The sequence below is a fragment of the Microcebus murinus genome, chromosome 7 (assembly GCF_040939455.1).
Source record: "Microcebus murinus isolate Inina chromosome 7, M.murinus_Inina_mat1.0, whole genome shotgun sequence".
Lineage (NCBI taxonomy): Eukaryota > Metazoa > Chordata > Mammalia > Primates > Cheirogaleidae > Microcebus > Microcebus murinus.
Window position 1 is genome coordinate 9114016 of NC_134110.1, and position 19697 is coordinate 9133712.

Consider the following 19697-nt stretch of genomic DNA (forward strand, 5'->3'; position numbering starts at 1 on the left):
ACCTGCGCCATAAACAAGGTGTTTTTGCAATGGTTACAATCGCAGCTTGACTACAGCCTTTGTCTTCATCGATCCGTAACCCAAATTCTGTTCCTATGCTTCTGCCCGACTTGTGCTCCTATTCTGAATCCCTGCCTCAAAATTAGGGTGTTTTCCCAGATACGTTCATATTAATGAAGTGAATCGGGAGGACGAAAACTTGATGGTTGTCTGTCAAGTTTATTGAACAAAATAGGGACAAAAATGACTTTTGAGTAAATGAGGTTTGTCCTTTGTGCCTTAAGGAATAAGAAAAGGTAATTTAATTTCTACAGAAAACATTTGGTGAGAGAAGTGTGACCTGAATTTAAACTCATTTATTTACATATCTGACTAGAGCAAATCTCAAAAGAATGTTTTAAAAATGATCTTCCCTCCAGATTTTCAATTAGAAATTAGAATTAGCATTTCTTTACCTGTTACAAAAAGGATATTCTCATCCATTGGAGGCCATAGGTCATAATGGCTGTCACCACCTCTGGTTTAGAAAGAGACAGCTCAGGTTCATCTCCTGGCTTCATTATGTAGTGTTATGTGACCTTTGACAAGATATATACCTTGTCTGAAAATAGTACCTGACTCAAAGATTTGGGGATTAGGTGGGTTGCAGTGGCTCACTCCTGTAATCCCAGCACTCTGGGAGGCCGAGGCAGGAGGATTACTTGAGGTCAGGAGTTCAAGGCCAGCCTGAGCAAGAGTGAGACCCCATTTATAATAAAAATAGAAAAATTAGCCAGGTGTAGTGGCACACGCCTGTAGTCCCAGCTCCTCGGGAGGCTGAGGCAGAGTGAGATCCTGTCTAAAAAAAAAAGGTAGGATTAAAAGAGTTAGTTAGCAAGTTGATTTCTGGTTTCCAGTGTGATTTAGTAGGTAGTGAAAAACCATTAGTCTTATGTAATAACTAGAAGGAATGGAAAAATTATGAAACCCTATTTTAAATGATATCAGAGGGCAGTGGAAACAAAAAGGACTAACATTCCAAAGAGGAAGGAGCTCTTCCTGGGGGAGCTGAGATTATTCTTTTCTTTCTTGGGAAGATTTTCTGGGTGTGAGTATGCGTTGAGGGTCAGGCTTGCTGTAGGCAGCGGAACTATGCTAGGGACAGAGGAACCGGTGGAGCTTTACAATGACATAGGGCCTGTTATGTTGGTTTAGAATCTAGAGGAGCCCCAAATGTGCAGATAGTTTGCCTGATAGAGGCTGGGCGCTAGCCTGGAAAGGCAGTCTCACGGCGCTTAGGAGAAACATTTTCCCTGGAGGTTAATGCCCTGCAATAAACAAGACAGATCTCATCCTCATCCTCCAGACGTCTGAAAAACACAGGTGAAATGGATCTATGCAAAACTACCTCACAGCTCCCTGGGAGCTTAATTCCAGAACGGATTGAGGACATTCATCTCTCATCTTAGCTGCCTGAACCATCTTTGGAGAAAAATAGCATCGACTTCATTTCACTATGGTTTCTTCACACACAGTGCTTGGAGTACAATACAAAAATCAAGATACCTGTGAAGAAGCAGGAAAGTTTTTACTAATAAGCAAAAGACAAGAAAAGACAATAAAACAGATAAAGTTATCTACATGGTAAAGTTAGTAGATTTTATGATAAATATGTTATAGAAAATAGAAGAAAGGATGGACGGATGGATAAAAATATAGAAAATTTGAACAGAGCCTATGTAAAACAATCAAATGGACATCTCACAAATGTAAGGTCTAAATTTAAACTCAGCAGGGCTCAGTGGCTCATGCCTATAATCCTGGTACTTTGGTGGGCCCAGGTGGGAGAATTGATTGAGGTCAGGAGTTTCAGATTGCAGTGAGCTATGATGGGGCCACTGCACTCTGCACTCTAGCCTGGGTGACAGAGGAAGACCCTGTCTCAAAAAAAAAAACCAAAAAAAACCACAAAAAACAAAAACAAACAAACAAAAACCTCATTGCATGGGTTTTAAGAGTTTTAAAAGCAAACTGGTCATAGGAGAAAACAAGTTTAGTGAACTCAAAGAAAGATCTATAGAAAATATTCAAGCTAAAGCACAAAGAAGGTAAAAAGAGAATAGCATAGAATGTAAGAGACATGCAGAGCAATATCACAATAGTTTGACTATGTGTAACATGTGTGCTCTCTCAATCCAAAAGCATAGAAAACAGGGCAAAAACAACCTTTGAAAAATGAAGGCTGAGAATTTTCTAAAACTTGTAAAAGACATGAACCCACAAATTCAAGATGCTCAGAGAACCACAATTAGGATAGACACAAAGAAATAACACATAGGAATACAGGGGAGGAAAAATGCTTCCTTCTATCCTTCTAGGTTCTTCAGCTGGTCTACAAATTAACTTGACATGAGACAGATTAATAAGAGAAAAAAAAACAATTCTAATTATATATACATGGGAGACTCACAAAAATATGAGAGTCAAGGACGTGACTAGATAATTGAGACTTTACATCATTCCGAGCTACAGAAAGGAATAGAGGTTTGGAGCTTCTGGAGGGTGTGGAGACAAATTATGGGAAGGTGAGGGGAGGACATATATGGTGAATGAAGCCACCTTGTTATGCAAATAAAAGTCTCTCAAGTGAGAAAAAGTTGTCCCAGTGTAGCTCTCTTCCTGTGTTGGCTGGTTCTCAATTTCTTTTAGCTCAAAATAACGAATGTGCCAAGTGGCATATTTTGCGAAGACATATTCTAAATCCCTCCAGGAATATTATTATTACAGTTCTGAAAGAAACGATAAAGAAAAATACCAAAAACAGCAAAACGAAAAAAAAGACCTTATTTTCAAAGAATTAATAATAAGCCAAGAGCAGATTTTTCAACTGAAACTATGGAAGCAAGAAGACAATAGGATGAAATTGTCTTTGGAATGTAGACATCATCTACAAATTTATACATAGGGAAAAACATACTTCAAAAATAAAGGTGAAATAAAGACATTCTAAATCAAACAAAAGCTGGGAGAATGAGTCACTAGTGGAACTGCATTGCAAGAAATACTAAAAAGGGTTGTGTGGGCTGAAGTGAAAGATCTCAGATAGAAGTGCAGAACTTTAGTAAGGACTGAAGATCACTAAGAATGGAAACTGTGTAGTTCAATATAGAAGAGTATTGACTTTTTAGGGGTTTATAAACTTTATATAAGTAAAATATATGAAAACAGCACGGAGGTCAGGAAAAATTAAATGGAGTTAAACTTGTGCAAGGTTTTACATTATTTGGGAAGTGATGAATAATAATTTAACATAAACTGCAATTAGAGTTGCACTGAACAATCTCTAAAATACCCAAATAACAGAAAAATCTGAAAAGGGAAAGGCAAAAAGTAAATAGAGGAGACATAGTGATTTAATTTAAAAACCTTTAAGAAAGAAAGAATACCAATCTACGTAAACTATTCCAGGAAAAATAACTGAGAAAATACTTCTCAGCTCATTTTATGAGGCCAGCAAACCCGACACAAAAACTTGACAGAGATCTCATAAGAAAGAAATATTACAAGCTAACGTCTCTCAGGAACAGACACAAAAATATTAAACCAAATATTATCATATCAAACACAATGATAAAAAAATACTGTGTCATGAACAAATGGGGTTTATTTGAGAAATGTAAGTTTGGCTTAACATTCAGAAGTCAATCAATGTAATTCCCCATAGTAATCAAATGAAAGAAAAAAAACCATATGGTCATCTCAATAGATGCAAAACAAATGAGAAAATTTGACACATTTATTGTATATTTTTCAGCAAACTAACATACAAAGGGGATTTCTTTAATCTGGTAAAGGTTAAAAATGCCACTCTAAAATGTGTCACTTTGGCATAAGGCTTATTTTGAGCCAAAGAAAATTGACAAAAGCCAGATACAAGAAAAGCTCTCTGCTCTCCCCCTATTTTCCTAAAAACAGGACATACATTTACAAGGGTATCCCTCCTTTCCTATCTATCTGGAAGGACAAAAGTTAGTCACTAAATGGAGATGACTTTAGACTCTTATCAGCCCAGACACAGTAGCAGAGGAATTTACACAACAAACTTTGCTAACTATCCTTTATCTACCATTAGTTCCCAAGTGTTTGCCTTCCCACAATTTACCACCTCTTGAAACTCAAGGCCCTTTTCCTTTTTCTCTCTTCTCTAAAAATGTATTGTTCTTTGTGGAAGGTGCTAGAAAAGCTGGGGTTCTAAACCACCGTTGTAGTACACATTCTCTGGGTAGCTCCCATGTATAGATGAGATATACATGTTAATAAACTTGTTTTTCTCTTGTTAATTTGTCTTTTGTTACAGGGGCCCAGCTAAAAAATTAGAAGGGTAGAGGGAAAATTATTTTTCCTCCCCTTCACATTGATGGTTATCTTCATACTTAATGGTTAAAATGTTTTCCTTCTGATGTTACAAGTGAGACAAGACTGTTCATTATCACCACTTTTAGACTGAATATCACACGTAACAGTACAAAAATTTCTCCCTGAATTTGAGAATAAGACAATAATGTCCGGTATCATCACTTTTATTCAGTATTGTATGAGAAGTCCTAGCCACAGCAATAAGGCATGAAAAAGTTTTTATAGAAGATATAAACCTTGGCAAAGAAAAAGTAAAATTGTCTTTATTCACATATATTATGTACCTCAAAAATCTGGAAGAATATACAAATTATTAAAATTAATAAGTGAATTTTGCAAAGGTACAAAGATGTAGACTATGAGGATAATATATTGAAATCAATTTTATTTTGATGCCAATGAAGGTTAATACAAAAATTAAGTTTATTTTGATATACTAGTAATAAATAATTGGAAAATGAAGTTAAAGTGCTATTTACAATACAATTAAACATCAGATACTTACGCATAATGTGACAAAATATGTGCAAGGTCTATTCACTGAAATCTATAAAATATTACTGAAAAATTAAAAAGGACAAAAATGAATAGAGAGACATACAATGTAAAATGATTGGAAGATAATATTGTTAAGGTGTTATTTTCTGGCCAAATTTTTCTATAGATTTAAGGCATTTCTAATCAAAATCCCAATAGGGTTTGTGTGTATGTAATTTGACAAGTTGATTCTAAAATTCATGTGTAAAAGTTAAGGACCTAAAAGAGCCAAGACAATTAGGAAGAAGAAAAAGTTGGTGGACAAATGTTATCAGATTTCAAGACTTACAATAAAGGTGAACTAATTAAGACAGTGTAGTACTGGCATAAAGATATGTACATAGACCAATGAAATAGAATGGAGGAACCTAGAAATAGATTGACACATAGATGGTCACTTGATTTGCAACAAAGGTGCTATTGCGAGCTAATTGGTTAAAAACTTTTCCGTAATGGTTTTGAACCATCTGGCTATATATATGGGGAAAAAACCCCCAAACATTCTGAATGTACCTTATCCTACACATAAAGAGAAGATAAATCAAAATGTGAGGCTAAAACAGAAAGGCTTGTAGAAGGAAATATTGGACAATAGGTGCTCAACCCTGAGATACATAAAGATTTGTTAAACAGGACATGAAAAAAATCATATAGTTTATCTTTTAATCATGAACAAATTGATAAGTTATATTTCATTAAAATTAAGAGAATAAAATATAAACTCCAAACTGGGAAAAGATATTAAAACTACGTACATCCAACCAAAGATTCATATCTAAAACAAAGATCAATAAGAAAAAGACAAAAATCCCAATAAATTGGTCAAAAGACTTGAAATGACACTTCATAAAAGAATATCCAAATGGCTGATAAGCATATGAAACATTGCTCAACATCATTAATCATCAAGGAAATGCAAATTACAACTATACTGAAATACCACTACACATCCACAAGAATGGCTAAAATTAAAAACACTGACAATGTCAACTTATGACAAAGAAGTAGAACATCTGGAATCCTCAAATATTGCTGGTGGGACTGTAAATTGGTACAATCACTTTGGAAAGCTGTTTGGTAGTACTGTATCTACTGAAGCAAAACATGCACTTAACCTTGACCCTCCAATTCTACTTCTAGTTATGTACTCAAAAGAAAAGCATGCGTGTGTCTGTCAAATGTTCATAGCAGCTTTATTCCTAACAGCTAAATACTGGAAGCAACACAAGGAGAAGGGATAAATAAATAGTGTTATCTTCAGGCGATAAAATAGTACATACTGCAATAAAATAGAGTGATCTACCGATGTAAGTAATGATATGGATGAATCTCACATAAATTATTTTGAGTGAAAGAAGCCAGACTCAGAAGGGTACATGCTACGTGACTCCATTCATATGCAGTTCAAGGAGAGGCAATACTAAGTAATTCTAAAGGGGTCAGAATGGTGGTCACATCTGGGGTATGAGTGGTTTTGCCTGGGAAAAGGTATAAAGAAAAGGATCGCTTGAGGCCAGGAGTTCGAGGCTGCAGTGCGCTATGATGTGGATAAGTGATGTGTTAAAAGTTGGGACTTTTTTTTTAAGGATACAGGGAAGCCAATGTGTGGTTTTAGGTAGGAAGAAGTCAAGATTCGAGTCACATTTACTCTAGGAGGCGTAGTGGTTGAAGCCCCTGTGCGCGGTCCAGGTGAGAGACTGGACAGAGGCCAGCGCCAGGCAGGAACTAGGGGGCTGAGCGCAGGGCGCTGCCTGCAGGGAGAGGGGTGAGGAGGTGAGCCTGAACACCTTGTTGGTGGCAGATGTGCTGGGTGGCGAAGAGGGAAGACTTTCACGACTTGCCTCCATTTCAGCACTATTAGGGAAGGCACTTAGTCCCGGATCCTAGAGGCAGCCAGGCACCTGTAGCATTTCCGGGTCTGATTTTGCCCCCAAATTTCCAGTGTCATTTCGTTGCTCCTCCCAGAAGGAGCCGTATGCTCCTAAAAAGAGTCTTTAAATGCTGGGTGAGCTCTGGCAGTTTAATTTGCTGAATTCTTGTGAGTGGAGGTGGTGGTGGTGGGGGGCGTTGGAAGGGGGGCGACAGAGGTGGAAGGCATGCAGCCCTCCAGGCTTTCCTCCATCCCCCGCTGGCCAAGTAGGCTCTTTTCAGCTCCTGCTGGGGCAAGGAGGGCAGAGCTGTTTAACAACACCCATCCCCGAAGCTATTCAGGGGATGACACGATCAGATCAGAGGATTCCCCTTCCCGGGGATTTGGGTCTTGTCCTCAGCCCAGTTTGGGGCCGGCGAAAGAGCAAGTGGCGTCGCAGCGCCCCCTCGCCCTGGGCGCGGTGCAGAGAGCGAGACGACGCCCTTTATCCGCTGGGCACACAACTCGGGGAGTAAGAAGTTTAACGCCTACTGGTCTGCAAATCCGGAGAGCCTGCGCCCCCGCGGGTCCTCCTGCCCCCTGAGCCATCCCAAGCATCCAGCCCCCAATCGGCAAGGGATTTAGACGCAAAGAGCTGCCTGCCCGCAGCGAACACCCTTAATGCCCTGCCGGGAAGAGGGCGGGTTGGGATCCGATCGCGCGCAGCTGGAGCCTCCTGCCCGGGAGCGGGTGGTGCGGGGGCGCGCGGCGCGCTGCGCGGGGCGGGCGGCGGCTGCGGCGTGGGCGCGGCGATGCAGGTGTGAGCGCGGCCGCGCCTGCCTCCGCCGATCGCCCCAGCGCCGCCGGGGCCCGAGCTGCTGCGCGGCTGCCGGGGCGGACGCTGCTCCGCCCGCACGGACGCGGCGGCCGGCGGCTTCCCACCCAGGTAGGGCTCGCGTTCTCGCTGCGGGCGTGCAGACCCGGCCCGGGCGCGGACCCCAGCGCGCCGGGGCTCCCGGGCTCGCCTGCGGGGCTGAAACGCACACGCCGGTACCGCTGAGGGTGGTTTATAGTAAATGGCACAAAAGACAGGGAGAGAGACTTGGAAAGCGGGCGCAGAAAAGCAAGGACTTGCCCGCTGCCCGGGCTGCGCGCCTCTCTGAAGGTGGCCTCCCCAAGGGCCGTTTTTTAAACCCTGCTTGAACTATTAGCTCGGTTAAGTAGTTTTGCAACTTAGGCTGCTGACATGTATAGCTCCGTTTCCATAAGCTTCCTAGCCACCGCTTTGAGTTTCAGTTCTATTCCTATCAGATGCATTTTGTTGTTGTTGTTGGGCGGTTCTTAAAGAACAGATTAGAAACGCGCTTACACCTGGTGGCCCCGGTTGGGGATTGTGAGCGTGCATTTCCGTCTGTGGAGGGCGTGGGAGCTGTCTCGGGGACACAGTGCTTGTTTATGGATGGGTTTTAGCGCAAGGAAAGGAACATGATTTGTTTTGCAGGGAGGGGCGAGCAAATTCATTTAGCCACGAAGGAGGGAGGCACTGCTGTTTTTTCCGCAGAGGAGTGGTGGATCGCTCAGCTGTCCAGGGTTCAGCAGGGCTGATGAAACAAGATCCTTTATTCAGAAATAGCAGGTGACAAAACTAGCTCCGTTTAAAGGTAACTTAACGTCGCTGGTCGCTGTCTTGGGCTCTGATGAGAGCAGCCCGCGTGGGGTGGGGTGGGGTGGGGTGGGGCGCTGGGGGATGCTTTTTTCCTAAACCTGTTGGGGAGGCGAATGTGGGTGGCTCTGGCACTCGGGGAGTGGCAGGTGAGGGATGAGAGGTGTGCGTATGGGGGGAGCTGGGCACTGCAGCCCGCTGAGCAGTGGTTCTGGTCTACACTGGTCTCTTCTGTGTTCCTGTTTCCGGCCCTTTCCAGAAGAGGTGACTTGTCCTGCTTGCTCCCGTGTATGAAGTACTTACAGGAGAGGCACATTCTGCATCTTTCTTGAGTCACTAAATATTCACTGAGCACTTAGGACGTGTCAGAGGTGAGGTTAATCCTAGGGATGTGGAGATGAGAAAACAGAGTCCTGCCTCCCCAGAAGCTCACAGCTGGTGGGGGGAGACACCCGGTCATAAGGTGTGACAAGTTCAATGACGGTGGTGGGAAAGAACAGTGGGAGCAGAGAGGAGGGAGCTGGTGGTGGCAATGATTATTTTTAAAGCGAAGCCCGCATGGGTTAGGCGTTACATGGATGTCAGCAGCGGATTGGTCCCTCTCTGGGTGCCTTGGTCTGCAAGTGACCCGCATCACAGCCACCTCCTCACCGTCACTGCCGCTGGATGGGCAGAGCTGTGCAAGTCTCAGCAGGGCCGGCGTTTGCAGTACGTGACTAGACCCAGTAGACACAGGGTGACACCAAGGGAGGAGCCCGACCAATGCAGGTCAGACTTTTTATATTTTCCCTTTTTTTCTTTATTGGATGGTTTTCCTGAATTCCAGGGCTATGAAGGTTTGGAAGCAGCACTTCACAAAGGCAGGGACTCTGGAAAATTCTGAGGGAGGTTTGGAGCAAACTTCTGTCTTCTTCTTCCTGAGTCCCTGACCTGTCTGTTCTCGTCCCAGCCTGGTTCAAAAGGAAAACTCTGACCTTGATTGTCTCTAAACGGGGGGCATAAAGGAAGGCTAACGCTGTTACTACCAGTCTGCTCTGGGAGGTGAAAATCCAAGCCAAATGGATGTTTCTTCCTAGACAAAAGCTGCGGTGAGTGAAGAAAAATGATAGAGCGAAGAGCTCTTGTGCTATGCATATTTGCCAGAGACGGGTGCCGGGTGCACTTTGTAACCTACACCATCGTTAAGGTGTTTGGAAAGCAGCCGGCGCACTGCAAGGAGTGTGGGCTGTGATGCTCACGCAGACCTAGTGAGCGTCTTGGGCAAGTTGCATAGCCTCTTTGAGCTTCCGTTTCCTGATCTGTAAACTGGAAATAATAATAGGGTTGTTATAATAATTACATAAAAGATAACTTAAAATATTTTGCTCATTGTTAAATGATTGTCATATATAAATTGCCTGGCACAAAGTAGGTGCTCCAGAAATGGCAGTTCACTCATTGTCGTCCTACTATGTGTCAGGCACTGCTCTAGGAGTGGGGGAGACAGAAATGAACAAACAAAGCCCTTACCCTCAAGGAGCTTAACTTAGCATGTGTGTGTGAGTGTGTGTGTGTGTGTGTTTCTATAAGAGAATGGACAAACAAATAGGTAAACATATCGTGTCCCAGCCGATGAGACACTGTAAAGGAGAAAAATAAAACGGGCTAAGAGGATTGGGGAGTGCTGCTAGAGGGAGGGGTGGGGCTTGTTATTTTTTTTTTTTAATGCAGCTTGGTCAGGGAAGGCTTGGCTGGTAAATGACATTTTTCCAGACCTCTGGGGAAGGGAGGGAGAAAGCCAGGCATTCTGGGCGGAGTAACAGCTCCTGCAGAACTCGGAGGCAGGAGAGAGGTAGGTTCACAAGAAAACCGGAAAGGAGGCCAAGGAGGCTGGGGCTGAGCAGGTGAGGGGACAGCAGTAGGGGTGGAGGTCACAGGGATAACACGGCAAGGTCATTGAGGGAGTGCTTCTCCTGATTTATATTTGTCACTAAGAGATGTGCGCTGAAATCCTAAACTCTTAATGTTTATGAGAAGGTTGGTCAGTAGACATAGGTACCTGTGGTCACTCCATAAACGAATGCAGCAAGCAGAAGGCATAAATCTTCGCAAGGCAGCAGGAAGCACAGGCATTTGGGAGAAACCGCAACACAGCATGCAGCTTTCTTTCATCCAGACTGAGGATTGTGTTGGCGCTTCTTTTGGACCTTAATATTATGTCTCTTTATTCCTTTCCCTCACAATGAAAGGGTCATCTTTAGCAGATAGTCCAGCAGGTATTGTCCTTGCAAGTTATTTTTTTTTTTCTTTGAGAATGAGAAGAGTTTCTATGGTCATAGAAAAATATTGGAATCGTCTGGAAATACACTGACCTTTGGTATACCACGGAATTTTTAACATAAAATCACAGTCTGCTGCTCAGCCCTGTGGAGAGTCTGTTGCTCTAGAGAAAGCAGGGTTTGGGGGTTCGAGAGCCCCACCACGCAGCTGTCCTTGGTGCAGCAGGGCTGCTGTAGTATGTTCCATGGACAGAAAGGGGGTGGGATGCCTGAGAACCTTGTCGAAGTTTCTGAGAACTAGGGCATGGTGAGGCTGGCTCAAGGTCAGGGTGTCTGGCTGGGTATCCCTCATGTCATCTCAAAAGGTAACATTTACTTCTGTGAATTCCCTCCCTACAAGGTCTGGCTCTTAGTCTTGCTGGCTCTGAAACCTGATCTGTCTCTCTGGGCCAAGCACGGCGACCTCGTTCACCTACATGCCAGCGTGTCCACTGGCGGTGGCTGAGACGCCGTGTGGCATGGCTTGTGTGTCTTCTTCCTGCAGATCCCTGCCATGAGCACCAGTCACAAGGAGGTTTCCTGATGCACATTTACTCACAGCAAAGCAGCTTAGAGGCCTGCTCTAGGGACTGATCTTGTCAATGGGACTGCAGAACAAATCGCCTTTGAACTTAGTGGCTTACAACAACCACCATTTATTCTTTTCTCGCATGTCTGTGGGTTGGCTGGGGTGTTCTGCAGATCCGAGTTGTGCTTGGCTGATCTCGGCTGTGCGTGCTCCTGTGATTTTTCAGTCTGCTGTTGGAGTGTCTGGGGGCTGGCTGCTTGGGGGTGTCCTCAGCTGGGACGACTTGGCTCTGCTCCAGGTGGTCACGCAGCCTCCAGGAGGCCAGCCGGGCATGCTCACAGGGTAGTGGCAGGTGGCCAAGAAAAAGTGGAAGCTCTCAGGCCTGCTTGAGATCTAAGCTTCTAACTGGCATATAACAGGCACGTCATCACTTTATCCTTATCTATTGACAGAAAGTAAGACCCAGGCAGCCCAGAGTGAGGTAGGGAAGAGGTAGGGAAATAGATTTTCTGATAGGAGGAGCTACATAGTCACATTGCAAAGTATATGGATACAGGAAGGGGAAGAACTTGGGATATTTGTGCAATCAGTCTACCATAGGGGACCTTAATATTTAAAGCTCCTTAATATTTAAAGTCTCCTTTTCTTCTTTACTCTGCTTAAATGGGCAATGCCTGTCCTTGCCCTTGTGATGCCTAGATCAGGAGTCTTCAAACTACGGCCCATGGGCCACATGCGGGTGTTTTTGCCCATTTGTTTTTTTACTTCAAAATAAGATATGTGCAGTGTGCATGGGAATTTGTTCATAGTTGTTTTAAAACTATAGTCTGGCCCTCCAACGGTCTGAAGGACAGCGAACTGGCCCCCAGTTTAAAAAGTTTGAGGACCCCTGCTCTAGATAGTCATTCATTCACTAAATATTTATTGGGTGTTCTCTATGTGCCAGGCATGTTATAGGCAGGGATCCAGCAATTAATAAAATACCCATGATGCACTGTGTGAAGCATTTATTCTAGTTGAGGGAGACAAATAATATTATTTTTTATATAAGTAAATAAGTGAATGTGTAAAATCAGGTGATTACAGACTATCAAGCAGGGAAAGGTAGACGGGAAGTGCTTGGTTGAATGGTGGGGGGGAGGGGAAGGTGGGGTGAGGGGTGCATATTTCATATAAGGTGGTCAGGGTGATGTGAAGGAAGTGAATGAGTGAGCCTGATAGATACCTGGGGAAAGGGCATTCCAGGTAGAGAGAATAAGTGCAAAGGCCCCGAGGCAGCAGAGTACTGGCATGTTCCGGGAGTAGCAGGGAGACTCGTGAAGAAGGACCTGAGTTAGACAGGGCGGGCATAGGAGAAGATGACGTCAGAGAAGGAGCAGGGAGTGAGGCAATGCAAGGTCTTGTAGGGCCTTGCGTGGAGTTTGGCCTTCACTTTGAGGAAGATGGAGAATTTCGAGCATAGGATGCCATGATCTGATCTATGTTTTACAAGGATCACTTGGGCTTTCGAGCTGAGAAGAGACTCCAGGTGGGGAAGGGTGGAAGCGGAGATCAGTCAGGATGCTACTGCAGTGAGCTGGGTAAGAGATGATGGTGGTTTGAACCAGGAGAAACAGTGGTTCAGGTGGTGGGAAGTGGCCAAATTCTGAATATATTCGATGGTAGAGCAGACAGCATTTGCTGATGAGTTAGATTTAGGGTATGACAAAGTGGAGGGAGTCAAGGGTGACTTCATGAATTTTGACTTGAGCAACTGGATGGAGTAGCCCTTCCCTGAGATGGAGGAGGAGCAATCATGGGGTTCGAGTGGACATCCAATGGGACATGTTAAGTAGATAGTCGCATATAAGTGTCTAGAATTCTGAGAAGAGGTCCAGGAAGGAGTATTAGTATCATTAGCAGTTTTAGTATCATTAGTATCATTAGCATTAGTATCATTAGCATTTTTTTATTTGTCTGTTCCATGAGTCAGGTGTCCAGAATATTGCTTGGCACATAGTATGTGCTCAATGAATATGTACTGAATGAGTGAATGGAACTATGTAATTACCAGAGTTGACTGCATATTTTTGCTTTGGTATATCTTAAAGTGTAACTCCTTGAAATTATTCCCTTTCTTTCCACGGTCTCATGGGAGCATCATTGTGGATCTTTTGGACTAAAAACAGACTTTAAATGTGAAGGCTCCAATTGCTTATCTCATCCAGAAAGCAATGTGTGGTGACAAGTAAGAAAGAAGAACAAGTGAAAACCAAAAAATAGCTCATACTTTCAAAAAGGGAGAAAAGAGCCTTCAGAGACAGGTGCCTGAAATTCAGGGGTGTGATGTTCTTTGGTTATTATTGTACTGCTCTTAATTTAAGACAAAGCAGAAGCAAGGAAGTATCCTGAAAGGGGGAGAAATTTATTTAAATCAATTTATGCCGAGTGTCACCAGCTTGCCTGCAAAATCCCACATTTACCGTATCTTGCATAATGTGTTCTTGTTTATAAAAGGAAGAAATAGGCAATAGCCTATAGGAAATGGCTGGGGCTGGGACGACTTCAGTTTCAGAGTGTAGGTGCTGTCTGTTTTCTCCCCATGATGTGTCTGATTATGTGTGCGTATGAGTGTTGTTTGCAATGATACTGGGTCGAGGGAGCAAAACAAAGAAATTAAATTTCTTTTCAAACAATTGAAAGTGTTTTTTGTTTTTTTGTGCAGGTACTGCAATTGAAAGTGGTTTTTTTTGGTGTGTGTATGTGTTTGAGAGAGAGGGAAAGAGAGAGAGAGAGTGTGTGTGTGTGTGTGTGTGTGTGTGTGTGTGTGTCAATGGTGGAGAAAAGGAATTGAAGCCCAGAAGGAAGTGTGAGAAGGGAATTGCAAGCTGGCCTTCATTTTTGTGTGTGGGGTCTAGACCTGACCATATGGGGCATAGGACAAAGCGATGGGCTTTGGAATCAGATAGAACTGGGTTTGCACTCAAGCTTCATTATTTTCTAGCTGTGTAAACCTGAGTAAGTTATTTAATTTCCCTGAGGCTTGATTTCCTCAGTTGTAAAATGGCGGCAGTGGTGGTGGTAGTGATGATGATGATGAAGATGAAGATGAGAATAGTGATGATATACCCAAGTGCTGTGCAGTGCTCTTCACGCTCCTGGACTTGGAAGTATGGCGGCCTAAGTGCTGATTAAGGGATCCCCATGCCAGCTGAGGGACTGAAAGATCTCGTGTGAAGGGAGCACTGAGAACCTGTCATGTAATGTTGCCAGTGCTATTCACAAGATTATGTGCATGAGACCATGCTGTTCAAAATGAGACAGGTGGACTACAAATAAACCTTATGGGCTAGAGACTTCAAGGTGCCTCAGAGGGAAACCAACGTTCCATTCTCTGCAATGAGCCGACCTCCTTAGCTCAGTTCTGCAGCGTCATGCAGTTTGTTGGAATTCCATGATGAAAATTTCTGACTCACTTGGAGTATGTAGATGCAGAAGCTTTCTTATCAGATGAGTCCCACAAAACCTTCTCCATGGTCTTCTGCTGGAAAACTCTGCTGTTCTCCTGTTCCAGGACCATAGCAGGCACGTCCCTACCCCATCTAGATACGTGATGAATAAATGCTGTTGCGGTTGCTCTATTGGCCAAGGCTCTTCCTGGTTGCTTCTCACTGGCCTGGGCAAGAAATGAGAGTGTAAGTGACAGTGATGAGCTAAGTCTTCAGCACCCAGAAGGTACTCAGCATCTAATGGTTTCCCCCCGCCAGCCTCCTTGATGCCTTTGCTGCCATTCTGACCTCTTTTGGATCAAGGATCATATACTCAGCTTTCCCTCTGAGCCCTCACATGCATCATCAGCAAAGCCCAAAGCTCCCTTGATGTCCTGACCACTGAGGGCAGCTCACCCAGCAGTGTCTCCTGGCCTGGCGACAAGAGCCACACCATGGCTTCCCTCCATCAGCTCTCCACGCAGAAGCCTGTGGCTCTATCAGGTCTTCCAGTTTTCTGTACAAACGTCTGCTCCGCCCAGCTCCCGTTCTCTTTAATCTTTAGAGCTTGCTTCTGTCTTGGGTTGGTAGGGGAGAGAGTAGCATTTGCTTTCTTTTCCCAAAAGGCAATTGAAAATTCTCCCCTAACTGGTGTCTGTTTAACCCCTCAGAACTGAACTTCTTTAGGAGCTAATGATCCTATAGGCCACATCCTTCCTCCTGACCCATTTTACAGGTGAGAAAACTGAGACTCGGAGAAAAGAAATCACAGACAAAAGTACCCTTGGACAAGTGGATGCACAACCTCATTTCTTTCTCTGTCAGCTCTGTCTGCATAGATTTAAGAGAAGGTAACTTTTCTAGACCTCTGGGGCCTTCTTGAATTAGGGATGTCTGGGGCTGGAGTTGCCTGTTCAAGCTGGGAGCTGGGTGCTACTAAATGCTTCCCATGCCAGCCATGGTGGTGTGGGTGCTGGCAGGAACTCTGGGCTCCCAAAACTCACCTTGGTGTGATAGGTGTGATTTACAATTCTGTTTTCATGGTTGTTCCATGACAGAGACCTGCTAATAGACACTGCAGGGGAGAAGGAGCGGAACATGTCCGTGGATAAATGAGCCATCCATCATTACTCCTGAGTGGGCGTGATTTGCTTTAATGAATATATCACAGGCAGGTTCCTTTCCAGGTCCAGAATAAGTTCAAGACAATGAAATGCCTTAATTGAATTGTAGGATCTTAGTCTTTCAGAGCTGAAGGGGCCTTAGAAAGCAGGGAATCTAAACTCCTTATTAGGCAAAGGAAGGTGCTGAATTTAGAGAAGGAAATAAATTATTTAAGATCATACAGTAGCTAATGATAGAGAGAAGATCAGAGCCCGGGTTGGGGCTGCAGCACATAACTTCACCTGGGAGGCCAGGAGAGAACAGGAGAGTGAGGCCTGGGTCCCCTTCATTGCCATGCTTAGAAACCCCTGAAATGAGAGGTGGTGGTGGTGTGTGGTGACTCACATCTGTAATCTTAGCACTTTGGGAGGCTGAGGCAGGATGATTGCTTGGGGCCAGGAGTTTGAGATCAGTCTGGGCAATAGAGAGACCCTGTCTCTAAAAAAATTAAAAAAAAAATTAGTTGGGTGTGGTGGTGCATGCCTACAGTCCCAGCAACATGGGAGGCTGAGGCAGGAGGATCCCTTGAGCCCAGGAGTTGGAGGCTGCAGTGAGCCAGGATGACACATGCCTGTAGTCCCAGCAACATGGGAGGCTGAGGCAGGAGGATCCCTTGGGCCCAGGAGTTGGAGTCTGCAGTGAGCCAGGATGACCCCACTGTACTCTAGCCTGGGTGACAGAGTGAGACCCTGTCTCAGGAAAAAAAGAAAAAAAAAAAAAAGAAACTCTCTGAAATGGCACAGCTAGTTTTTCCAGGCAGGTGAGAGAGAGTCTGCTTAGGTGCCGCAACAGCTCCTTTGAATGCTTTAATCCTCTGGGATTTTCCCTGCCTGGTTCCCAGAGCCCAGGCCCAGCGAGCACTGCTCCGGTTTGCCTGCGGCCCCCGTTCTCCTGCCATGCACAGAATCCGACCGTGGCCTCTCGCCCGATCTGGGGTGCGGCAGATGGCACTGAGGCACGGAGCCCAGCTGGCACGGGAGGCTCCGAGGGAGAGGAAGAGGCATCGTGGGGTGGCCTGCTCCGGGCATAGTCCTGGGCCCGGGGGATGGGGCTGGAGAGGTCATGGCAATGTCGGAAGCCCCTGCCTTTGACCTTGGGGTGCTCAAGGGACTTATTTCCATCCCTCCCCCTGCAGTGAGTGATGAACACATCCCACACCTGGTGGCTTCCAGGCCCATGGGTTTAATGCAGCCAGCTTTATTTATTTATTTTTATTAAAGCAAAGCAAAAACATTAAGCTTTAAGGAAAGAGAAACTATAGGGAAGCATCGTAAAAGCAGTAGCTTAAAACTTAAAGCAATAGCAGGTGAACGCCAGTGGAGCAGCGAAGAAGCGGATGGGAAAGGTCAGGAGGAGGGTGACACCAGGGTGGGGCGCTGAACTGAGTCCTCCTCTTGCTCTCTGTGCTGGATGGCTTTTTCGGTGATTTATTATTGGTGGTGCTGGCCACATGCGTGGCAGAGAAGCTGTGCTGGGCTCCCACCCTACATCGCAGGGTTGGTGGCCTCCTGCTTCATAAGCAGCCCAGTGTGCGAGATCTTGGGCAGCACAGGGGGCTGTCAGAGGCCAGGTTAGTCCTATCAGGTCTCTCAGATCGTCTGTGTCATTCCCAGGTTGATGTCCTGTTACTTTCAGCTCGTTTCCTCTAGGTAAGTAAGGCCCCCCTCCGCCCGACCTGACCTTCCAGTCAGCGCCTGGATTCTTGAGCTAGCCCTACCTTCTTGTGCCTCTTTGAGATGGTGCAGGGCAAAGAGCCCAGAGCCAGTCTGCTTCGGGCTCTGCCACAGGGGAGCTCGTCAATCAATGCTTGGAATACGAGGCGAGAAGGTGCTATTGTGGACGTATGCACCGAGTGAGTGTTTGGCGTGCACAGGGCTAGAAGCAGTTGCCGTTGCTACACAAGGAAAGAAGACAGAGGGCCAGGCAATATCAGATGGGGCAGGGGCTGTTATCCAAGTGATCCTTGGAGGCTAGGTAGTTGTGGGGAGGAGAAAGGTCTTCCTGATAAGGGAATAGCTCCAGGAGAAGCAGATAGACCTGAAAATGCAGGGTTGATTTTGGAACAGCAGGCAGTCTGGCATGTCTAAAATGTGGAGTCTGAGGTGGTGTTGGCCAGGGCAGGGGGTGGACAGAAACTAGAGTAGGGGGAGGAGTTTGGTGGGAAGTGGCAGGGCAGCCACTCGACTTTCTCACGGGTTTAAAGGTCATCGTGAGGTGTGCCACGGAGGACGAAGGTCAGGCGCCACTGTGATTCCTAGAGGAGCTAGTCCTGCAGGTGGGGCGAGAGCCGCGTCCTGTGCTTCAGCCAGCAGGCTCGGCTGGGCGTGGGTTGAGTGGATCGGAAGTTCGATTTGATCTTGACCACAGATACCCTCCTAAATAGAGAACCAAGAGCCTTGGAAACCGATTGATGTCTTGGAAATGCTTTAAGATACAGAAAGACCCAAGAGAGCATGGAAAACATTGGAGAAATGAAAAGCTTTTGGACTGTAACTTGCCCGGAACAAGTGGAGCAGAAAGTTCTGTTTGCTGTATCTGAAATAGTTGGGAAAGAGGCAAGGGGGGGCAGGGAGGCAGCATTAGGCTTGTTTCTTAGGTAGTTACCTGGATTGCATGGTTCTACCCATAACTGCTTGAAGGCATACTAATTAAGGGATTCCCCCCTTGCTCCTTTTCCTCACCATTTTGGATGTATTAGAACACGGGTCCTCACACTTTTTAAACAGGGGGCCAGTTCACTGTCCCTCAGACCGCTGGAGGGCCATTGGAGAGTGCGGCGCACATTCCACACATGCGCACTGTGGGCCCGGGAAGAGTCGGCTGCAAAGCAGGACAAGCAGCGGCGGCAAAACACCCGGTGGGCTGGATAAATGTCCTCAGCGGGCAGCATGTGGCCCGCAGGCTGTAGTTTGAGGACCCCTGTATTAGAACAATATTACAGATAATCCAGAAGATTGGGACAAGAAAAAGAAAACCTAGCTATAGTGCCCACCATCTGTAAGCATCCTGAGTTGTTTTCTTTGTTTAGAAGTAACCATATTAAGCACGCAGTTTTGCAGCCTGTGGCAAAGACCTGCAAGCTCCATCCCCTACTCCTCCTGCCACCCAGACCACATCCCCCTGCTTCTCTTGCAGCGGGTGTGGCCAGGGGACCGTGTTCTGCTGAGGCTGTCAGAATGGGTGTGATGGACCCACAAAACCTGTGTGTGCTTCTCCACTGGCTGGCTCTGCGTGAGGCTGTATCAACTACAAGAAATAGACTCTGCCCATGTTAAACTACTGACACGTAGAGTTTGTTTCTTGCAGTGGTTACCTACCTTCACCAACAAAGAGCCTGAAATTTTAATGAGCAATTTCTTATAAGCTTATAGGGACACATTGCAGAGGATCTAGAAGAGTGTTTCTCGATAATATGAGGATTAATATGAGGATTATAGCTGGGCTGTTGGGTTGCCTGGAGCTAGGTGCTCTTTCAGTGCAGAAAGATACAGGGTAAAAACATCCAATTCTTTCTTAAAATGAAAATTCCAGGAGTTTATGCACTTGGAAGAGACTAAAGTTCAACATTTTCCCTTTCCTTCTCCCATTATTTCTGACTTTCAAGGAATGGGAAGATCTTGCACAATCCCGTACCATTTTTAAACCAAGAGGCTCGCTCTGGTACTTACAGGTGGCATAACCTTGGGCAAGTTGTTTAACGTCTCAGAGCCTCAGTGTCCTTATCCATAAAATGGTCATAATAAGACCTACTTTGTACGATTGTTGCTGGGCACTGAAGGAGTCAATGGTTGTCAGT

General features: G+C 45.2%; 1 protein-coding gene across 7 annotated transcripts in view; it reads left to right on the forward strand.

Annotated features, from left to right (window-relative positions):
* Positions 1-7198: 7198 nt before the first annotated feature.
* Positions 7199-19697, forward strand: part of SV2B (synaptic vesicle glycoprotein 2B) — a 158273-nt gene continuing 145774 nt past the window's right edge. Inside the window, exon 1 of one of the 7 annotated variants that reach the window (XM_076004784.1) lies at positions 7199-7313. The gene's annotated coding sequence lies outside the window, so the exon portion shown is untranslated. Of the gene's footprint in view, positions 7314-7648; positions 7728-7880; positions 8443-8623; positions 9213-9253; positions 9533-10166; positions 10276-10305; positions 10328-19697 lie in introns of those variants that run through there. The other 6 variants (XM_020289073.2, XM_020289072.2, XM_020289071.2 and 3 more) reach the window with 6 other exon arrangements.